Consider the following 23,404-nt stretch of genomic DNA (forward strand, 5'->3'; position numbering starts at 1 on the left):
TCTTTCCTTTCTTCCTGCTAAAAAACATGCATGTTGCTAACCCACTTCACAGCATTGTTTGTCCTTAATAAAATTCAGTTCCAGTTATGACCCTGAGAGATGTGATTAGTAAATTAGACTTTTTAATTAGCATTTTGCATAATTCATGAAAGTTGTAATGTAGTCATGTATTTGATTGTCAAGGTGCAGATGTGCTAACATGCAGCTATAATTTTCTCATCTAAATAAGTCTTTCGGTAAAACCTCTAATTTTTTACAACTCTATTGTATAAGATCCATTATTCCAGCTTATTTTTTTAAAGCATATGAATTCAGATGTGGATCTCCCTCCAGCTTACATCATTGCACATGACTGTTTTTCAGGGCTTTAAACACTGCCATAAAAGTTTGCTTCTGGGTTGGAATGATAGCATCTGAATTTTCTGAAACACCTAAGAGATCCAGTACTTAACATCCAAAAGGATTTAGATTTCAGCTTTCCTATCGTTATAACAAAACAAAAGCTAAATCCAACATATCCAGAAGGGAAGAGATGCAGCATGTAGTAATATCTGGGTGGCTGTACAAGGGAGTTAGGCACCCAATGCAACTTCAGTGGGAGTTGGGTGCCTAAGTCCCTTAAGCATTTTTTAAGATCACTCCCATATGTCAGAAAGATATATAATGTTATGTATTCTAGGTCATCATTAGAGATGAAGTAGCACAAATGGCACATAAGGGGTGGGCTGTCTAACTCTCATTGAAAGTCAATTACTGTGGTAAATCTTGCAAGAAGTTCTGTTTCCTGAAAGTCAAGGGCAACTGAATGAATGATTTAAGGAACCATTTCAAAAGCAACTTAAGCACAGATTTCTCAAAGATATGTAGGTGCCTGGAGATGCAGATAGCCATCTAGGCCCAGATCCTCCAAGGTATTTAGACAACTTACTTATAATGGGAGTTAAGTACCTAAATACCTTGGAGGATCTGGGCCCTAGTGATATCTTTAAAAGCACCTGAATAGATTAGGTACCCAACTGCCATTGAAATCAGTGATGCTGTCACGCAGCACCTATCTGCATCTTTAGATTCTTAAATGCCTTTGAAAATCTGTCCCTAGATCTCTTCCTAAAATGGGAATTAGGCTCCTAAGGAAACTAAGGGCATGTCTACACTACAATCTTAAATCAACCTATGTTAAGTTGACTTACAGCCACCTCAGCAATTATTGCGATGGCTAATGTCCACACTATCCTTCTTCTGTCAGTGGTGCATGTCCTCCTCAGGAGTCCTTCCACAAACGGAAGTGTGGCAGGCTGAGAGCCCAGGCTCTCAGTTCCATACAGCTCCCCCCTGGGGCCCAGCTGCCCCCTGGGGCTTCTCACCTCTGGCAGGGAGACCCCCACCTGGAGTCCAGTCCGCTGCCATGTCTGCACAGACACTGCATCGTCCTAACTACACCAACATAAGCCCTACACCTCTCGTGGAGTTACGTTGGTGTAGGATGGCACTTACATTAGCAGGAGCATGTAGTGTAGACACTGACATACTTAGGTTTCAGAGTAGCAGCCGTGTTAGTCTGTATTTGCAAAAAGAAAAGGAGTACTTGTGGCACCTTAGAGACTAACAAATTTATTAGAGCATAAGCTTTCGTGAGCTACAGCTCACTTCATCGGATGCATTGACATACTTAGGTCGACATAAGCTGCCTTATGTTGCCCTAACTCTGTACCAAGCCTAAGCAGCCATGTGATATGGGGGGGCGGGTTCTCTTATGGGTCAGTAACTGATTACAGATGGAAAACAAAGGGTAGGGATAAAGAAAGGGTCTGTTTTCACAATGGAGAGAGCTAAACAGTGGGGTCCCCCAAGAATCTGTGTGCTGTTCAACATATTCATTAACGATCTGTGAAAGGGAGTGAACAGTGAAGTGACAAAATTTGCAGATGATACACAATTATTCAGGATAGTTAAGTCCAAAGCTGACTGTAAAACGCTACAGGGGGATTTCACATAGCTGAGTGACTGGGCAACAAAATGGCAGATGAAATTCAACATTGACAAGCATGAAGTAATGCATGTTGGGGAAAAAAAATCTGAACTATATATATGCAATGATGGGTTCTAAATTAGCTGTTACCACTCAGAAAAGCTCTTGGAGTCCTCATGGACAGTTTTCTGCAAACTTCTGCTCAATGTGCACCAGCAGTCAGAAAGGCTGACAGAATGTTGGGAACTATTAGAAAAGGGTTAGAAAATAAGACAGAATGTATCATAATGCCACTACGTAAGTCCATGTGGTCCCCACACCTTGAATATTGTATCCAGTTCTGGTCTCGCCATCTCAGTTCTTTTGAAAATTTTATGCAACATTTTCAAATTCTTATATATAATAGTTAGGGTGACCAGACAGGAAATGTGAAAAATTGGGACAGGGGGTGGGGAGTAATAGGAGCCTATATAAGAAAAAGACCCAAAAACCAGGACTGTCCCTATAAAATTGGGACATCTGGTCACCCTAGTAATAGTTCCTATGTTCCGTTTCTATTTCCTAAGCATTATTGCTGAGATTTTCAAAGCTGCCTAAAAGACAGATACTGATTTCAAAATTAGTTTAATTTCAGTCAGGAAAAAACTGATCGCTTTCTTTCACTTCTCTCCAACGGAAAAAAGGTGACGGGAGAGGAGGAAAATAAAATAAGTGTTATTTTTTTCCCCCAAAGCAAACATTTTCCAAACACTTTTAAAATTAAAAATCAAATATTTTTTCTTTCACAAAAAGACACATTTCCACCAAAACTAAAATTGTTCACAGAAATGCCATTTGGTTGACCAGATCTTCTCCACTAAAAAAAAAAAAAATTCAACCAAAATTTTCCGACCCATTCTCTCCAGAGTATTTATGCTGTAGTAGCGCTCAGTAATCCTCATTCTGTAACGGTTAAGTCAGTGGGGGCTTTGCCATTGACATCAGTGTGAATAGAATCCAGCCCAGGATCCCAGCCTGGATCAGCCTCTACCACAAACACATTTGAAGGCACAACCCCGGCATCACGGCAAGGTTTTTAATTATGTGCCTGATGGGAAGCTTTAATGACTTTAGTGGAACTATTCATGTGCATAAAGTTAGATATATGCTTAAGTGCCTTGCTGAATTAGGGAATAAGGAATCATACGCCTCTCACTGAACATTAGAGGTGATTGCAGAAGGGAAATTCCTTTCCATGGGAAAATCTGACATTTTGCAATTTCCTTTCATCCCGAAATCAAGATGAAAATTCAAAATTTTAAAATGTATTGTGAAACAAAAATTCCAAAATATTTCATTTCAGAAACTGTGTCACAATCTTGTCAAAACATTTCATTTTTACTTTCTCATCTGACTATGTTCTGACATAGACGTCAAAATGATAAAGTCAAAACAATGTGTTAGTTCTTAGCACACTGACCTTATGTAGGTTTGGTTTCCTTCCCCTTTCCCCAACACATGCTAAAGGCCTAAGCCTGCAAGTGCTCACAGATATGAAACCAATGGGACTATTTCTATGAGTAAGGAATACCGTCATGTGGTCCTCATGGGTTTACTGTTTCCAGCCCTAATCTAGCAATCCAGATGCTGGTAAATCAACTGCACATAACGGGCCTGATTCTCCCTGATACTAAGCCCATTTGACACCACCCTGGCAGTGCAAAGCCACCTTACAGTGAGTGTAACTGTGATCTATGCCCATATTATGGCCCTTTTACACTCCACCAAAGTGCTTTAAAGCGGCATTATTGTAACTGAGACTCAAACCCCAGACAAATAATTTTTCCCCTTTCCCCAAATGAAGCATTGATGAAGTTTCTTATATATTCTCTTGTATATTTTTCCTCCATTGAATGCCTTTTTTTCTAGTAGCGCTCTAATATCGCTCACAGCGGCTAAGCCCCCAAATGATATGAATGCAAGACCTTACCTTTAGCAGGGTTATTCCCTTACTCTCCCTCCCAAATCTTCCCCTCCTAGCCTTACTGAAGAGGATGAAATTGCACATCTCCATCAACGCAACCATCTGTCTGGATTGTTTGCTAATCCTCAGTGTCCCTCATCCAATATATTTTTATTAAAAAAACGTATTTTGGTCCTACTTCCTTAAAGGTGTTCCCTCCCCAGCTGAAGTACCACAATGAAATTAAAGTAAGCAGCTAAGATGAAGAACCGCTTCATTGCCCTGCAGCATTAAAGAAAAATGCAGTGTAGATTTAGCTGAGAAGCAAATTTATAATACAAAAGGGCCTACTCTCCCTCCCATGAAGTGAACAGAAGTTTTGCCATTGATGTCAGTCTAGCAGGAGTGGGGCAGAAATATAAAGAAAGCCACAGAAAGGACACTTGAAACACACACAGATTTGGTAAAAATAGATTATTATTTTTTGTTTACCGTGAAAAGGTTTTAATACAAATGATTTTAAGGGGGTTTTAAATTGTCTTCCAAGATAAATCTATCACCCATGGATTGATTGGCATGTATGTGATCCAGTCCAGCACCCCATTTAATCTCTTCCCCTGGCAAAGCCATATTGGGTTTGATTTTCACGAAGAGCAGTTAGGTACCTAGCTCACGCTCTCAGTCAATGAGTCTCTGTTCTGATCTTGCTCCCATTAAAGTCCCATTGGCTTCAATGGGATAGGAACAAGGCCTTTGAAAAATCTCCCCGAGACAGTCACACGTAATATTATGGGTACATTTTCAAATAGTTTATAAATGGTTAACAAATGTTTAATAGATGTTTTAACAAATGGTTAATCAATTGCTATAGAGTAATCTGGAGTCCAGTGGGTCAGTAGGTTGCTTAGAATCCTTGCTTATAACCATCTATAACCTCTTCTACTAGTGTGAGTAAAAATTCCTATAATACACAGTAGTGATGACTGCAACATGTCTATAACATCTGTTATCAATAAAAATCTCTTTGTAAACTACTTAGAGATGTATCCTAATATAAAGTATGATCAAGTAGATTACAAGAGCCTAGACAGAAAGTGGTTGTCGTACACTCTCACAGCCAAGGAAGGTTGATGTGACAGCTGGGGATTGAACTGGTGACTTCCAGAGCTAAAAGCATGAGCTGCTACAGCTTAAACTAAAAAGACAAGTCTCTCTAACTAGGGCTGTAACAGATTCACCTGAGGATTACACACACGCACACACATGCACGCATCAAGCAATGGTGCTCACAGCCGTACATGTTACACACGGTGCTTACCAACAGCAGGGATGCCAATTGGAGACCATAGCTGCCCAGAGGAGGGATAGCAGTTTGCCCCTCCCACCCCCATTTGAGAGGGCCCCCCAAACCAAGCGGCTCTGTGACTTGGTGATTAGGGTCATACCACCACTCAGGTTTGGATTGGAGGCCCCCTGTCAAAGGGGCAACCAGGCCAGGTCTAAATGGTGCTGCAACTCCGTACCAGGTCACAACACCCAGAGCGGGGAGCCGGGCCCAGCCCCAAGGCACAGGAGTTGCTGCTTCTCTTCCAGGAGTGAACAAAGTGAGTGGGCTTTTACAGTTTCATTTGTACTTTAATTTTATCGGTACCTTGCTTCTGCCCAACATTGCCAATGCACCAGCTCCATTGGCAGGTGAACTCAATGGTGACAAATGCAAAGTAATGAATATTCAGCAGACTACTTTGAACTTCAAGGGTTGACAGGGCTACAAATGCATCTGAATATCTTCTTTAAGGGTATAGGAAGGGGCAAAAGATCAGATATACAACTGCAAAGACTCAAAGGCTCTTTACCTAAAGTTTTCCACAGGCTGGCATCCAAAGATTACACACAACAATCTCACTGTCAATTTCTCCATTCCAGTCCACCAGTGATCTTTACTCAGATGTCCCTCCCCAGGGATGGAAAGTAAGCAGAAATTGACAATGATGAACTATGCAATGTCTGTATGTGGAGCAGCCAGACAGCAAGGCCAGGAAAGATACATGTCTGCTGTTACGGGGAGAGACAGGAGAATAAACAAATGGGTAAGGGAACAAAGCAGGGTGAAGGACAAGTTGAAGACAAAGGAAGCTTAAGTGGCAAATCTGGCAACAAACCAGCTGGTAGCAGGAAGGATAGTGGATGGAAAGAGAAATGACAATGAGTAGAAATTAGTGAGGCGCTAAGGAGAGTTAACTGTGTTCAACAGGAGTTCTGCATATGCTCTGCAAATATTATTGACCTGATCACGAATCTCAATAACAACTCTCAGTTTTCATAGATTTTAAGATCCAAAGGGACCATTATGATCCTCAAGTCTGATCTCCTGCATATAAGGTGACCAGATAGCAAGTGTGAAAAACTGAGACGGGGGTGGAGGGTAATAGGTGCCTATATAAGAAAAAGCCTCAAATATTGGGACTGTCCCTATAAAATTGGGTCCTCTGGTCACCCTACCTGCATAGCACAAGGCAGATAATTTCCTGCATTAAGTTTTATGCTTTTCCTCCTAACTTCTTTCCCAACCTCCCCTCCATTTAACAGATGATTATCAGTTCACAAGAGCTTCTCATATGCACACATTATCATGTGGGCTCTGCATCCTCCTCCACTCCAATGAAGGAATGTAATGGACAAAATCACCAATACGTGTGTGTTAAAAATGGGAGTGTGCATTGCACACTGCGCAATGTCTTGCAAGTTGCTATCCCACTTACAGTGAGGAGAAGTCACCAGACCTGTCTGCTTGCTCAACCAATTGAAATTTCTGAAGTTTAAGGACTCCTGACCGCTGCTGCAATTGAGCAGATGGGTATTTTCCAGGCTTGTGCACAAACTCTGTAAGGGCTTGTTGTCCAAGATTCACAGGATGGGGGCTATGGCCCCAGCTTTGGACTGTCTCTGAGAGGACCCCTTCAGTGTCCAGGACCCACTCCTAGGCATCTCACTCTTCTTCCAGGGTAACTCACATGCCTTCACTGCCTCCTTAGACTGGATCTTTGGGCCGTCAGCAGCCTTGCTTCACGCCATGAGCTCCATTCAGCGAGTCCTACTGAGACAGACCCCTGCAGGAGACTTGTACCGTCTTAGGGAGCAATGCAGCTCTGCAAGCATCTGCAGTGACAGCCAGTTGGCACTGTCAAATAGTAGGGTTTGTTAGTCAACTGGAGCACAGCATGGGAACTCCTTGCTTAGCACAGAGGAATGAAGGTTAAAGCAGTGTCCATTCTGGGTAACCAGAAGCTGTAGTGAGCCCCATTGTTCAAGCTCTATCTCCCCGTCTATCTGATCTCCTTGCCCGGGTATGGCCCCCCGACTGCTTCCCACAGCCAACTCTGAACTTCCACCTCATCCCCCACCACAGTCCCTTGTTCTCTACCTGCTTGGCTTCCTGCAGAGAGTTGGGGCAATCTATAGTCGCTGGTTGCTAGGCATCAAAATCCCAGTGATTTGATTTGCCATTATCTTAGGGGTTCTCCACATATACAGGGTTAACCCACTTGTCCCAGGCAGCTAGGCACCATTCACACCAGTGTCTTAGCCTGCTCCGAGAGCAAACAGTCCCTTTCTAATCGTTAGGTAACAAGGTAACATATAGGGGAAATGGAGACACACATAGGCTTCAGAAAAATATTACAAAAATTCCCACTTCATCCCACTTGGCTACACAAACAGGTAGATGGGTAGAGTTAAAATGGCATCACCTCTCTAGAGTAGAAGCAGTTATTCCAGTATAAAAGGTGCTTAGATTGGTATCACTCATTCTGGCACAAGAAGGGAAATAAGCTATACCCGTGTAAGGCATCTTAATACCAATACAATGCACGCTAGGGGGACTGCCCTGGTATAACTCTGTAAGGAAAAGGTCACACGCCTGACCAAAATAGTTATACCAGTATAAATCCCGTGTGTAGATCAGGGCCTTAAAGTGCCAATATATTGAGCTGGGATTTAGGCTTTTAGGTGCAAAGCTAGCAACCCGCACTAGAACAAAGCTTTCACACCCTCACTTTTGGACCTGATTTTGCCACCCTAATTCATGTAGATTGTGATCTCCTTTCTCATATTTGGTGGCATTCCATGTGGGACAAAGCAAAGCACTCCTCACTGTGAGGGAAGGTATGAGAAGCTAGCACTTGGCGAATACTCCCATTGAAATCAAGGAACCCGATTCTCATGTAGACAAAGGCCATTTTATCCCACTCTGGCAGCAACAAGAGGCTCTGAAGTTGGTATAAAAGTAATTTATTCCATCTTTCAGGTCCCTTTACATGGCCATCATCGTGTGTAAGAATTCAGGCTTATCGACTTCAGTGGGACTTTTCACCCAGGACTAGATTGTGATATCCTTCCTCACATTGAGCAGTACCTTGCTCCCAAGTAGTTCTGCCCAATGTAAGTAAAGGTATCAGGCCTTAAAGGATTTTTTGCAATGTGATGACATAAATTACATCACTGTGTTTGACCAAAATATAAAGGTTCAGATTGTGCCTTTTGCACACACTGAGCAGTGCTCCTTTCTGTGAGCAGTCCCACTGAAATGACGAGGCTAACTCATGGACTAAGGTAGATACTAAGGTCAGAAGGGACCATTCTGATCATCTAGTCCGACCTCCAGCACAGCGCAGGCCACAGAATCGCACCCACCCACTCCTACAAAAAACCTCAATATCTGAGGATGTATAGCAGATGCTGGCCCAGTCTATTTCCTTGCTTTAACAGGGATGCAGGGGATGTTTTCCAACAAGGAATGTTTTTATGATTGTTTGAATGGATGGACTCGGGTTACTGTGGTTTCAACCTAATCCCCATTTTATTCAGTCCCATCAAGAAGGGGTTGTGCAGCTGGATTTGACTAACATATGATATTGGTATATGTGAGTGTATCGTGAAGGAAACTAGTCATATGCCAGGAAGACTGGGATAGATCTTTGAAATGGGAAAAGGAAAATTATCCCAAAGGGAGGGGAAAAATACAATTTTTATAATTCTGTCAATAGCAGATTTGCAGAGCTTGAGAAAAAATATTGTCTCAAAGACTCTTTCTTCTTCAAGCATGCAAGCAAACGGAATGCAGGTAAACTCTCTAGTACTTTTACAGAAGAGGAGGTTTCAGGTTTTAACTGAATGTAAATGATGCATTCAGTATTCAAGATACAGGCCTGTCAAACGTCTTGAAGGGGAAAAGTATATGCCTTCTGAAAATAGCATATTAAAAAGCAGGGAACAGCCTGGTTATATCAGTAAACTGGTATCATGTATATGCTAAGAGATCACTTATGTGAATGAAATGTATTATAATCAGGATGTTTATCATGCATAATTACTGAGCAGGAGCGGATTTGTACTGTGCTGACAGCTTCTGATCTGCAGTAATAGATGTATGTTTGTTCATATCACTGAAGGCAGACAGTGGTGGAGTAAGGATTCGATCCTGCAAACACTTAAGCACATGCTTAACTTTAAGTACATGTGTAGTCCCACTGGTCAAAGATCCGGATTCTCAGCTGATGTAAATCAAAGTAGCTCCATTGAAATCAGCATAGCTATGTTTAAATACACCAGTTGAGGAGCTGGGTCATTGAGATTATTCATGGGTTTAAAGTTGATATGTTTTCAGGATCGGGATGTGAAACTCCAGGGGCAGATGGACTGGCATCCAGACTGTATAAGAGTAACTTTAGAATCTCCAAAATGTCCCACGGTTCCTCCCATAAGAGAGAGATCTGTACAGCTGGCCAAACTGAGCTATTGGCTGTTAAGGAACATGCCTGGTACCACATGTCCAGTAGGTCAATCCTCCCGCTACTGCATGGACCAGGCACATCCTGATACTCTGTTAATTCCAAAAGGGGTCCATCCAAGCCAGCAGCACAGCAGATGATACGTAGGACCGACAGTTAAGGTGCTGGTGTTAAAGAGGGAAATAAATACAAAACGAACCAAGAAAATCGTGCCCACAATTTTGTCTCCCAAAAAACCCTCTTTAAGATTCTGGCTTGCCCTGCTCACCCATGCAAATGAGTAAGGGGGTGTTAAAGGTCCCTTCACTCCCCTGTGTGGGCTACCCCTATCCTGTGTCACTGCACTGGGGCAGGGAAAGGGAAAGCAGCCTCCATGGGCTACAAGGACTGAGCGGGCAGGGGTGGTGAGCTGGCATCTGGACTTGACTCCAATCCCTAGATGCAGCAGTAGGGTTGCCAGTTTCTAATCGCAGAAAACCGAACACCCTTGCCTGACCCTTCCCCGAGACCCTGCCCCTGTCCCGCCCCTTCTCTGAGGCCCGGCCTCTGCCCCGCCCCTTCTCCCCTCTCTCTGTCATTTGCTCTCCCACACCCTCGCTCACTCGCTAATTGTCACCAGGCAGGGGCAGGGAGTTGGGGTGCAGGAGGGGGTATGAGCTCTGGGCTGGGGGTGCAGGCTCTGGGGTGGGGCCAGAAATGAGGGGTTCATAGTGTAGGAGAGGATTCTGGGCTGGGGCAGGGGGTTGGGGTGTGGGAGGAGGTATGGGCTCTGGTGGGTGGGCAGGGGCTGGGCAATTGGGGTACAGGAGGGGGCTCCGGGATGGGGATGAGAGGTTTGGAATGAAGGAGAGGGCTCAAGGCTGGGGGAGGGGGTTGAGGTGCAAGAGGGGGTATGGAGTGCAGACTCTGGGAGGGAGTTAGGGTGTGGGAGGGGGCTCAGGGCTGGGACAAGGGGTTGGGGTGCAAGTGGGGGTTTGGGGTACAGGCTGTAGGCAGTGCTTACCTCAGGTGGCTCTCAGGAAGCGGCGACATGTCCCTCCGGCTCCTAGGCACAGGCGTGGCCAGGGGGCTCAGCACAGCATGCAAGCCAATGGGAGCTGCGGAGCCGGCCCCTGTGAGCTGTGGAGCCAGCCCCTGTGGCTGCCCCTACGCCTAGGAGCAGGAGGGAAATCTCGCCGCTTCCCGGGAGCCATGCAGAGCTGGGTAGGGAGCCTGCCTGCACCACCACTTGGTCTTTTAACAGCCCAGTCAGTGGAGCTGAACAGAGCCATCAGGATCCCTTTTTGACCGGGTGTCCCATTGAAAACCAGACACCTGGCAATCCTATGCAGCAGCCAGCACAGCTGAGCTGAACTGGTGAAAAGGGGGCTGTAATCTGTGCCTAGTGCACTTAGGTTCCTTTCCCCTGAAGCAAGGCATGAATCTGGGGCTAGAAAGGAATTCAGACCCCTAAGTCATAGTTTCAGACACTCCTAAGTGACTTAGAGAGACAAGGTGAGGGAGGTAATAGCATTTTTTGGACCGAAAGATATTAACTCACCCACCTTCTCTCTCTAATATCCTGGGATCAACACAGCTACAACAACACTGCATACTAAGTTACTTAGAAGCCTACATCCCAGTTTAGAAAGTGACTTAAGCACTCAGGAACTGAGATTTCCTTGAAAGTCAGTAAGATTCATGCTCTTTAGGGCCAGATTGCCAAAGGGGTTTAGGCACCTAAAGATGCCAAAAGGCACCTAGTGGGATTTTCAAAAGAGCATAAGCAGGTTATTCCATGGGAGTTAGGCACCTACTCTGTTTAGGCTCTTCTGAAAATCCCACAAGGCATCTATCTGCATCTTTAGGTGCCTAAACCCCTTTGGAAAGCTGGCCATAGGTATTCATGAAAAGTTAATTCCTCTTTAAATTGTGAGCGCAGAAACCAGAAGAGAAATGATAAGAGCATCAACATGTAAAAGAAATACTCAGACACGTTTTTTTTAAAACAATCTCCTTTATTATTACATCCTACATTCCCACACTGTGTGTGTAACCCCAAAAAAACTATCTACCAAATTGCAACCAGGCTAAGCATGGACATGCAAAGAGCATGAACCTGCTACTCCCTGTGATTTGCAGTGGATGGTGCATAGGATGTGAATTCTTCCGAAAGCCATTTTAATACATCCTGGCCATTTTCTGGTTTTATTATACTGCTTATCCATTAAATCTGTTTCTTGAAAAGTTGTGATCAGTGGCAGTTTGTCAAGTGCTTTTGAATTGCACTGAAAGACAGAATCCAAAGCTATAATTTGCTGAGGGGCTTTAGAAAGCAAGGCCACCCACTCTAGTTTACTTGTCTCAAAAGTTCTGCAACCTTGTTGCTGCATTCCACTGCTTTTCTGTAGCTTATATTCCACTCACAAAATTTGTGTGTGAATGTGTAAAAAAGATAATTGATTAGAGAACAGTGCAATTGCATAGGTTAAACAGCTCATTCTGGGGCAAAATTTCCAGAGAACAGAGTTCCACACCTTCCTTTATGAAGGCACTAGTATTTGCAATTGTGTTTTTGAGGCTGCAACTTGATTTGCAGGTATGACTTGGAGTGCATCCACTTCTAACTTACTGAACTGCACTTGCAATTAAATAGTTAAATGGACAAGCACAGGGATTTGTGCCTACTGTTGCAAGGGCAGATTTTCAGGTGTGAACTGTAGCGGCAAAAAGGAAATTTGACCTTTAGAAAACATAACTCTTGAAGGTGCAGGTACTATTTTTAGATGCACTCGTGTGTTTGCACCTGATTCTGTGCACATGCACATTTTGTGAGTGAAAGTGGGTGCCTACTGCATATTTAAATAAGTTGCAATATGGGCCACTATGTACAAGACCTAGCAGCTTCCGTTCTTCTCAGTGCTCTGGCTTGATTTAAAGTCTGTTGGGGTAGTCTACAGAAGCAGCCCACCAACACCAAGCAAGTCCGCCTGCCCTAAGGCGCTCAGAAGAGGGGAAGAAGGAACTTAAGCACCCTGTTTGGGCACCAAGTGACAGTATTTGTTCTAGGGGATAAAGGAAAGAGGGTCAGGTCCTCTTTCTCTCCAGGCGACCTATGGAGCACCGCTGGTCTGTAGGAGGCTGCCTGATTGGTGGCAAGAATCAGCAGATTGGGTTTTAAGCCCAGCAGCAGTTCAGTGACTACTCAAAGTATTTGCCCACGGTTGTGATAGTTCCTGTGTCTGCTTGTTCCCAGCCTTGCTCCCACTTTGCTTCACTCCATGTAATTAATTCCTGATCCTCAGCTTTGATTTCTGTCATAGGCTTTGACCTTAGCTCTGGCATCTGGCGTCTGACTCCAGTTCTGACCCTTGGCTCCAATGACTTCTCCTGCTCTAACCACTGGGCATGACTGCCCACATCCCAGTCAGTGACACAATCAATGAATAGCAAATATTCACTTCAGGTTTGGTCCATGATCTGAAAATTATTTTTCAAATTAGAGTAAGGAATTATTCAGCTAATGATTTTTGGGGGGTGCGGGGAGCAAGGCTGATTTGTTAAAACTGAATCTTTACTTGGAAAAGCATCTATTTCAACAAATTTCTCTTTTTGGGGGGAAAAATGAAATTGTCTATGTTTTGACAATTTTGAAATCATTATTATGTTTATCTATATTATGGTTCAAAATGACTCTTCATTTTGAAATTTAAGTTACAGGTTGAATCAAAACAAAAGGTATTTAATTAATCTATTTCCATAAAACAAAATTCAGATTTTTGGTGCATGTGAATTTTTGAGATTTTGATGTTTTGTTCCTATTCAGGATGGGAATTTTTTTTCCTCAGTCTCAGAAAGTCTCACAGGATGAGAAACCACCTTCCTGCCCAGCTTGACCTATAATGAACGAACACATTTAAAGGAAATCAGCTCCGTTTGCTAGCCATTCCATTTGCGACTAATGGATTAGCCAGCTCTGCTGACAGTTGGGGTAAGAGGCAAGGTGGCAGCTGGTAAAATTGTTAGCACAGATGAGACCATTAAATGTCATATGGATGTTGGGAGATTGCCTGCTTGTGGGAGATAATAACAAATGTCCTCTGAGGCTCACTTACCACTAGTAGTGGTAACCTTCCAAAGGTTCTCCAATTGGTAGAACTTTTTGCTTGTCATTAATGAAGGATTTCTCCTCGAGATGAGCATTTGATTTAAACTGAAAACATTCCTGCATGGCTACTGTTAGTCAGCTTGGTAAATCAATGTTTGCTTTTACATCCTGTCACAGAACTACTACACACGGCACACTCACTGTGAAGCTCTTGGTACAAAAAATTACCTCTAATGCACAGCTAAAGAACTGTGGCCTAAAGTCCACTGGTGCCTGCTATAAACTCTATACCTCTGTAGTTAAAAAGACTTTGACATGCCAGCCATTCTCTGGCTTTCATGAAATCTCAGTTCTATTATTCTTCTTTGGAAGAGAGACAGTAACTCTAATCACAAGTAATCACCACTAGTCAGAAAGCTATCAATGGGAATACAAGTTTTACCCTGAAGGGCTATTTGAACTCCCAGAAAAATGTTGAATTGCCCTGAAGCAATTGCCGATTAACCAGTTAATGAAGCATCTGTGACTGCTGGTATGTCCCAGACATGTCATTGCAATGCTTGAAGGATGGAGGAGTTTAACCAAAAGTTTGATTGTAGTGACTACTTTTATAGCAGCCAATCAGATATAAATGAAATGAAATTCTCTTTGCCTGATATTCCACCATCTATTTGTGGGCCTGTCCTATTCTGTTTAAATTGTCTGAAAGCTGCTTATTCCTCACTTTCGGAAGGCTTATGCTTTACAGCATGTAATATTTAGTTTATATTTTCTAGAGTTATCTCTGATTTCCATTTGCTGCTTGGCAACTATGATACCAATATATTAGGCATGAGAGTTAAATGTAAAAAGATATATGGATTCACGTGTAAATGAATTCTCTCCGCCAATAATTGCATTATATGACACACACACTAAATTAAAGGTCAGACTTTTTAAAGTGCTCAGCATATTTAGATGTCTAAATAGAAGCCACTAGGTGCTGAACCCTTTAGAAAATCTGTCCTTACATACACTAGATAGGGGGGGGTGTGTGGGTGGGTGGGTGTGTGTAAACGTGTGTGACTCACACTTTTTTACAAAATTCAAACCCATCAATCTGAATCTTTTTTTGTAATCTGATTACAGACTTTAAAAATGAAGCTGATTGTATTTCATAGATTCTAAGGTCAGAAGGGACCACTGTGGTCATCTGGTCTGACCTCCTGTATAAAACAGGCCAGAGAACTGCCCTGAAATAATTCCTAGAGCAGAGCTTTCAAAGAAACAGCCAATCTTGATTTGAACATTGTCAGTGATGGAGAATCCATTGCAACTCTTGGTAAATTGTTCCAATGGCTAATTACCCTCATTGTCAAAAAGAAAAGGAGTACTTGTGGCACCTTAGAGACGAACAAATTTATTAGAGCATAAGCTTTCGTGAGCTACAGCTCACTTCATCGGATGCATTTGGTGGAAAAAACAGAGGAGAGATTTATATACACACACACAGAGAACATGAAACAATGGGTTTATCATACACACTGTAAGGAGAGTGATCACTTAAGATAAGCCATCACCAGCAGCAGGGGGGGGAAAGGAGGAAAACCTTTCATGGTGACAAGCAAGGTAGGCTAATTCCAGCAGTTAACAAGAATATCAGAGGAACAGTGGGGGGTGGGGTGGGAGGGAGAAATACCATGGGGAAATAGTTTTACTTTGTGTAATGACTCATCCATTCCCAGTCTCTATTCAAGCCTAAGTTAATTGTATCCAGTTTGCAAATTAATTCCAATTCAGCAGTCTCTCCTTGGAGTCTGTTTTTGAAGCTTTTTTGTTGAAGTATAGCCACTCTTAGGTCTGTGATCGAGTGACCAGAGAGATTGAAGTGTTCTCCAACTGGTTTTTGAATGTTATAATTCTTGACGTCTGATTTGTGTCCATTCATTCTTTTACGTAGAGACTGTCCAGTTTGGCCAATGTACATGGCAGAGGGGCATTGCTGGCACATGATGGCATATATCACATTGGTAGATGCGCAGGTGAACGAGCCTCTGATAGTGTGGCTGATGTGATTAGGCCCTATGATGGTATCCCCTGAATAGATATGTGGACAGAGTTGGCAACGGGCTTTGTTGCAAGGATAGGTTCCTGGGTTAGTGGTTCTGTTGTGTGGTTGACAGATTGACAGAGCCAGAAGAGTACCCAGAAGTCACCTACTACAGGACAGGCCCAACAAAGAAAACAACAGAACGCCACTAGCCATCACCTTCAGCCCCCAACTAAAACCTCTCCAACGCATCATCAAGGATCTACAACCTATCCTGAAGGATGACCCATCACTCTCACAGATCTTGGGAGACAGGCCGGTCCTTGCTGACAGACAGCCCCCCAATCTGAAGCAAATACTCACCAGCAACCACACACCACACAACAGAACCACTAACCCAGGAACCTATCCTTGCAACAAAGCCCGTTGCCAACTCTGTCCACATATCTATTCAGGGGATACCATCATAGGGCCTAATCACATCAGCCACACTATCAGAGGCTCGTTCACCTGCGCATCTACCAATGTGATATATGCCATCATGTGCCAGCAATGCCCCTCTGCCATGTACATTGGCCAAACTGGACAGTCTCTACGTAAAAGAATGAATGGACACAAATCAGACGTCAAGAATTATAACATTCAAAAACCAGTTGGAGAACACTTCAATCTCTCTGGTCACTCGATCACAGACCTAGGAGTGGCTATACTTCAACAAAAAAGCTTCAAAAACAGACTCCAATGAGAGACTGCTGAATTGGAATTAATTTGCAAACTGGATACAATTAACTTAGGCTTGAATAGAGACTGGGAATGGATGAGTCATTACACAAAGTAAAACTATTTCCCCATGGTATTTCTCCCTCCCACCCCACCCCCCACTGTTCCTCTGATATTCTTGTTAACTGCTGGAATTAGCCTACCTTGCTTGTCACCATGAAAGGTTTTCCTCCTTCCCCCCCCTGCTGTTGGTGATGGCTTATCTTAAGTGATCACTCTCCTTACAGTGTGTATGATAAACCCATTGTTTCATGTTCTCTGTGTGTGTGTATATAAATCTCTTCTCTGTTTTTTCCACCAAATGCATCCGATGAAGTGAGCTGTAGCTCACGAAAGCTTATGCTCTAATAAATTTGTTAGTCTCTAAGGTGCCACAAGTACTCCTTTTCTTTTTGCGAATACAGACTAACACGGCTGCTACTCTGAAACCTGTGATTGTCAAAAATTTAGGCCTTGTTTCCAGTCTGAATATGCCTAGCTTCAACTTCCAGGTTTCAGAGTAGCAGCTGTGTTAGTCTGTAATCGCAAAAAGAAAAAGAGTACTTGTGGCACCTTAGAGACTAACAAATTTATTTGAGCATAAGTTTTCGTGAGCTACAGCTCACTTCATCGGATGCATTCAATGGAAAATACAGTGGGGAGATTTATATACACAGAGAACATAAAACAATGGTCAAACTGAACAGTCTCTACATAAAAGAATACATGGACGCAAATCAGACGTCAAGAATTATAACATTCAAAAACCAGTCGGAGAACACTTCAATCTCTCTGGTCACTCGATTACAGACCTAAGAGTGGCTATTCTTAAACAAAAAAACTTCAAAAACAGACTCCAACGAGAGACTGCTGAATTGGAATTAATTTGCAAACTGGATACAATTAATTTAGACTTGAATAGAGACTGGGAGTGGATGGGTCATTACACAAAGTAAAACTATTTCCCCATATTATTCCCCCTCCCGCCCCCCACTGTTCCTCAGACGTTCTGGTCAACTGCTGGAAATGGCCCACCTTGATTATCACTACAAAAGGTCTTCTTCCTTCCTCTCCCTCCCCCCTCTCCCCCCTTCCCGCTTTCCTGCTGGTAATAGCTCATTTTAAGTGATCACTCTCCTTACAGTGTGTATGGTAACACCCATTGTTTCATGTTCTCTGTATATATAAATCTCCCCACTGTATTTTCCACTGAATGCATCCGATGAAGTGAGCTGTAGCTCACGAAAGCTTATGCTCAAATACATTTGTTAGTCTCTAAGGTGCCATAAGTACTCCTTTTATTTTTGCTTCAACTTCCAGCCACTGGACCATGTTAGACCTTTCTCTGCTAGACTGAAGAGCCCATTATTAAATATTTGTTTCCCATGTAGATAATTATAGGTATTTATTTAGAAATGGTGATGTACTAATCAGGCAAGTTGGGCTTTTCTAGACAAATCCTCCTAGAGGTGAAATATGAAGGGTATCTACGTCAAATAGCCATGACTGCACTGTCTTGGCATAACACAAGCAGAAAATTACATTAGTTTTAAAATAACTTATATTTTACCAGATCTGTGATGGTCCGAGATGTGTTATGGTACTGACAAGAATCTGTTCTGCTAAAATACTACTTTGATATTTCAAATGCTCACACTACTTTTGTGTGTGCATGAGGTCCCTATCTCTGTCAAGAGTTCAGTCCCTCCAGCTCTCTGTCATGGAATCAAACTTAGCTTTATTCTCAAGCAAATGAAAAGGGGGCTATCATAAAGATACATCCACTAATTATGGATACTTCTGTGATTGTCCCTACCACCGGATGTTGCAATACCAGTCCCATCTAGATAGCTGGTAATGTGCTAAGTATACCACAAGTTCACAGGCAAATGCTGTGTGTGCGAAGGGATCACACTGAACATGGAGTTAATTAACAAATACAATATAGAATGAATTCTCCCTGTAACAAGCCACAATATATTTCATAAAGCAACAGAGACCTCTTAGCCCTGTGAATAATTGTTAAAGGAACACACCCATTTCTAGGATTTAACACACTTCTGCTCGCTCTGATTTGCATGATTTCCCCACAGTCTTTTGCAGAAATGTTATTAATTTCAGCAAATGGTTTTTACCTCTGTAGGTTGAGAGGAAACACAACTTGAAATGGTAATTTTGTGTTTGATGAGCCTGATTATGGAAGAAAGGCAAAAACGTGATGCCCTAGCTATAAAATCAGTAGTACATCTTTTCCAGAGGAGTCACAGCAGCATATCCACTGCCCTCTCCGCCCCACAGCAATCCAAGTTTTCTTTCTTTCTTTAAAATGGCAATAAATTCAAATCCTCATACAGAGTCTGGGTGACATTACAGCGACAATTCCACAGGTAACAGATGCAAGCTGACTTGCAGTGTGAGCCAATGAAGGGGTACTGTGCTAGGACTTAGCTGACCTGGGTTCTAATCTTCAGCTTTGTCACTTACCGGCTTTTGTGACACTAGCCAAATTGCTTCCGCTCGGTTTCCCCTCCCACCTTTTGTCCGTCTTTCTATTTACGTTGTAAACTTTTGGGGGCAGGGACTGTTTGTTCAGCACCTAACACAATGAGGTCCTCGTCTCAGTCGAGATTCATTTAATACTTGTTAATTATTTGTAATAATGGAAAAGACTTGGAGGAGGAATAACCAAGTTGCACAGTGCTAGAAAGGAAACCAGAGTGAAGAAGGCGAAAAGAAGGAAGTGCAAAGGAGACACAGAGTGGAAATGTTACATTACAATATAGAAAGCTTAAATGCCAAATAAATAAGTGGCTGGTGTACAAAGCACCATGAGGATAGGATGGGTATTCATCCACCTGCATCTCTTCCTGGATTTTAATGTTCACATTGAACCAAATTCCCTTATTGGGTCCTGTCAGGGGTTCCCTCCCCACTCTGAACTCTAGGGTACAGATGTGGGGACCTGCATGAAAGACCCCCTAAGCTTATTTCTACCATCTTAGGTTAAAAACTTCCCCAAGGCACAAATTCTTCCTTGTCCTTGGACAGTATCGCTGCCACCACCAGGTGAGTTAGACAAAGATTCAAGGAAAAGAACCACTTGGAGTTCCTGTTCCCCAAAGTATCCCCCCCCAAGCCTCTTCACCCCCTTTGCTGGGGAGGCTTCAGAATAATATAGCAACCAAATAGGTTAACAAGGTGAGCACAGACCAGCCTCTTGGGTTTTTTAGCACACTAAAAACCAATCAGGTTCTTAAAAGCAGAACTTTATTACAAAGAAAAAGTAAAAGAAGTACCTCTGTAAAATCAGGATGGAAGGTAATTTTACAGGGTAATCAGATTCAAAACACAGAGGATTCCCCTCTAGGCAAATCCTTAAAGTTACAACAAAACCAGGAATAAACCTCCCTCTTAGCCTAGGGAAAATTCACAAGCTAAAACAAAAGATAATCTAATGCATTTCCTTCCTATTACTTACAATTTAGATGCTTAGTTCAGGTATGGCTTTAGGAGATGTATTTTCCCTGCCCTGGTTCCTCGCTGTCTTAGAGAGAACACAAAGAAACACAAAACAAAAACCTTCCCCCACAGATTTGAAAGTATCTTCTCCCCTTATTGGTCCTTTTGGTCAGGTGCCAACAAGGTTATCTGAGCTTCTTAACCCTTTACAGGTAAAGGAGGGATTTTATGCTACCCTTAGCTGTATGTTTATGACAGGTCCTCCCCCAGAACTTTGTTTTAATGTGGCTTTATCTCTGTTGGTTCTTTCCTTCCTGTGGTGACTCTGTAGCCTGTCCTGGATCAAAGAGTGCACTGGGGCACAGACTGGGAGAGGACTGTTGCAATGCCCAGATCCAGGTGCAAGTTTCTGCATTAGAAGTGATGCTTGCTGTGTCTCATAGCAGTAATCTCTGCTCCCAAAACAAAGTTTGCTAGCTCTAGTATCATAAATGCTTCTTGAATTTTCCAAGGCCCTGATAGATTCCTGACCTGGCCACTTTTATTGACACTGTTGCCCACTGCTTAAGGCTGGGAGTTAGATGCACAAATCCCATTGCAGAGTCAATGGAAGTTGGGTACCTAACTCGCATCGCCATCATCATCAAACTCACATTGTCTACTGAGGATGGTTGCACCAGGCAGAGTGACTATGGGTGATGATGTCAGACCAGGTGTCATGTAGTGAAGTTTTCAGATCGGGCTTAGTCCTGAGAATCCACGAATCTCTGGGGTGATCCCCTGGGCGGTGCCAAGCAGGGTCAGGGTAAGCACACCTTCATGCATCAATGAAGCATTTGAGAGCACAGTGTGCTGGGTTGCTTTAGTCCATCCTGGAGATGTGACCAAAGAGCATGCAACATCACTTTTGACTATAATGAGCATTTGGAGGAAGGCCAGACCTCAGCGAGCCTGTGACATTTCACACAAAGTCAAACCACTTTACGCTCAGGCTTTGGTGATGACAACACACTGAATGCCTCTAGCTGCTCTAAGTCTGCCTTAACCTTATGCCAGCTTTGCAAATACCAGCCTAAGTTTCCAGTGTCTTTGAAATGAATTATTTGCATTTTTTTCTCCATATAAAACACATGATCACCAGTGTCTTCTGTCTATGGAGGTGGTCCATCCTCTTTCATCATATCCATTACCTAACTGTGCTGCTAATTTCTAAAAGGGAACAAGTGATCAACGCAACACTGAATTTATATCAAGGTTGCAGTAGTGTTAGGTTGCATAATTCAATGAATTCACTTTCCAGAAAACATACCATCTTTTTAATTCTTTGTAATTAGCAACCATAATTTCTCATTTCTGCACAGTAACAATACACTTCTATCTGCTGCAAAGAGTTGCTAGTGCCCTAATGAGCAGACAGTTTGCCATCAAAGAAACATTGTAAGAATCGATATGTCGATCTGGTATCGCAACTTTTATTTCCTTGCTAATCCACCCAAATAAGGTCAACCCTTTTAATTTTCAGGATATTAACATATTCAGGGGGGCCAAGTAAATGATATTTAACAAGAGACTGCACTATAAAGAGACAAGATTTCAAAATTGATTAATTCCCTTTGAGCAGATGATCAATAATATATAGACACAACAATCTGAGGTCAGAAAGTACACAAGGAAAAATAGGACAAAGGGCAAGAAAAGAAGCAAACATCCTGAAATTTACTTAAAACGTATTTTAAATAACAGCAGAGACTCTGGCCTTGATTCAGTAAACATTTAAGCATGTGCTTCACTTTAGGGATGGATTTAAGCATGTGCTTAACCAGGACAGCACTTAAGCATGTGCTTAAAGTTGAGTGATTAGCTGAATAAGGGCTTCTCGGATTAAGAGATCTCTTCAAATATTTCAGACAGATTACCAGAAACTAAAGGGTACCAATACTGATGTGAAAATCAGAGAAAATCCCCTCCACAAATAAAAGACAGAAATTTCAGCTCACTCCAATTTAACAACCGGGATTCATTTTAGTTGCTTAACTATTTGGGCAATTCATTTCCTCCCAAAATTAGTGATTGGCTCATCCCCCAGTCTTATTCGGCATTGTAGTACATATTTTTTCACCATTGGAAATTTAGAGATAACTTTTCAAATAAATGCTCAAGGGGTTAATATAGGAGGAAACAAATGTATTTGTTTGTAAATTCCATCAGCCTAGGCTTATATTGACACTTCCTCTTGTCTTCCATGTAGACTTCCTTTGTTTTAAATTAGTATGTGTCAGATTGCAGTATTTTCATATTGAGTGCCAAAGAAAAAGCTTCATGTCTACACAAAGTAGTACATAATTGAGTATTTGCTTTTTCGTCCCCCCCCTTTAAATCAAATATTAGTTCTGATGAAAGGTGGCACATTGACAGCCCTGTAGATGAACATCCTTCATGTATTGACCTCAGGTGTAGCATGGACAGCAGCAGTTTAAACTTTATGCTCCTCTTCTTGGATAAATTTTCAAAAATGAGGATCTAAAATTAGCCCCCTAGCCCAGTATTTAGACATCTAAATAAGCAGATTGGTTTTCAAAGCCTGTACCATAGCATCATAAAAATTACATGTTGTAGGGATCTATCTCGGTGGTGGTCAACCTTGTCCATATCAGGTCTGCCCATCAATCAGCCAGGACCCCTCTTTATTTAGCAATATGGGAAGGCCAGGGTGGCCCTGAGCCCCAGTTCAGAAATTGTCTTCTATCTAGCATGGGGTTTTGTTATAGCGCACATCCTGATTAGTTAGATGGGCAACGCATGGCTCCCCAGTGTATTTCATGCAATCTTCTGCTCATCTCCCTTCCCCGGTCATGGCAGCTCTGCTTGGGACAGTTTTGTGTGTGTGGTGGGAAAGTGGTACACGTCATCCGGTCACTGTGAAAATGCTTTATGAAAGAAGAAGGTTATGCAGAATTTCTTGAAGGCGGTCAGACTCTGGAGTTGTCTAACATCCTCTGGAACTTTGTTCTACCGCTGGGCTCACTGTGTATAGTCTACTCACTAAGTGTGCTTTATTGTTTGCCCTGTGTGTGTATTCATATGACTCTCACTACTGTAGCATCTATACAACCTACAATCATTTAATGGATTTTATCTTCACAACATCCCTGTGGGATAGGAAACTATTATTTCCATCTAACTATTTGGGAGCTGAATCACAAAGTAAATTAAGTGATTTGACCGACATTACATAAGAAGTCGGTGGCTAAAAAAGTCTAGTGTGGACATGGCCAATGGCTCGTTTGTGTTCAATGGGCTATCTTGTGTGCAGGACGAGCACTTTACCTTAATTAATGCATACAATGAAGTGAGCTGTAGCTCACGAAAG

This window comes from Dermochelys coriacea, chromosome 4 (genome assembly GCF_009764565.3).
Source record: "Dermochelys coriacea isolate rDerCor1 chromosome 4, rDerCor1.pri.v4, whole genome shotgun sequence".
NCBI lineage: Eukaryota > Metazoa > Chordata > Testudines > Dermochelyidae > Dermochelys > Dermochelys coriacea.